Here is a 669-nt window from a genome sequence, read left to right on the forward strand (position 1 = left end):
GGGTAACTAGAAACTAAAATATATTGTAAAATATTCTTTATTCTAAACAAAATGACTGAATTAGAATACTTATTTTTCAACAGTGGTAGAGCCTGTAATATATGTTTGTTGAAGGTTATCTATAATACTTGCACCAGTGTTGAAAAATATTAACTTATGTTTGAGCAAGAGTAATGTGTTGGCCTCAAGGGTTTCCACTCATTGTTTCCTCAGTGGTGTTGTCCCAGAAATGTTCAGGTGGTGACGATCACTGGTATGAGTTTCTCTGCAGGGTTATGGGGCATATTTTCATGAGATTTGGTGGAGCCATTGCTGATAAACAGGAGAGCACTGTCAGGGTCCATCTGCCCTGCACTGGAAAATGTCTGTGGCTCATAAAATGAGGCCCCCTCAGGGATTACCAAATATGAACTGAGAGCGGTAACTCTGATACAAAATAATCTAAATTGCATCAAATGGCCTTAAATCAGAGTTTGGTAGGCTTATCAATACTTTGCTTATAACTGGGGTGAGAGAAGTAGAGGGAGAGAAAGCAAGATATTTACTAAGCACCTCTTATGCGGCAGGCACTATGCTAAGCACTTTATATATGTATGTATGTATGTATTAAGTCCTGTAAAACCTGCAAGCACCCTGAAAGGAATATTACTAGTATTTTCACTTTACAGA

This window comes from Lynx canadensis, chromosome C1 (genome assembly GCF_007474595.2).
Source record: "Lynx canadensis isolate LIC74 chromosome C1, mLynCan4.pri.v2, whole genome shotgun sequence".
NCBI classification, from domain to species: Eukaryota; Metazoa; Chordata; class Mammalia; order Carnivora; family Felidae; genus Lynx; species Lynx canadensis.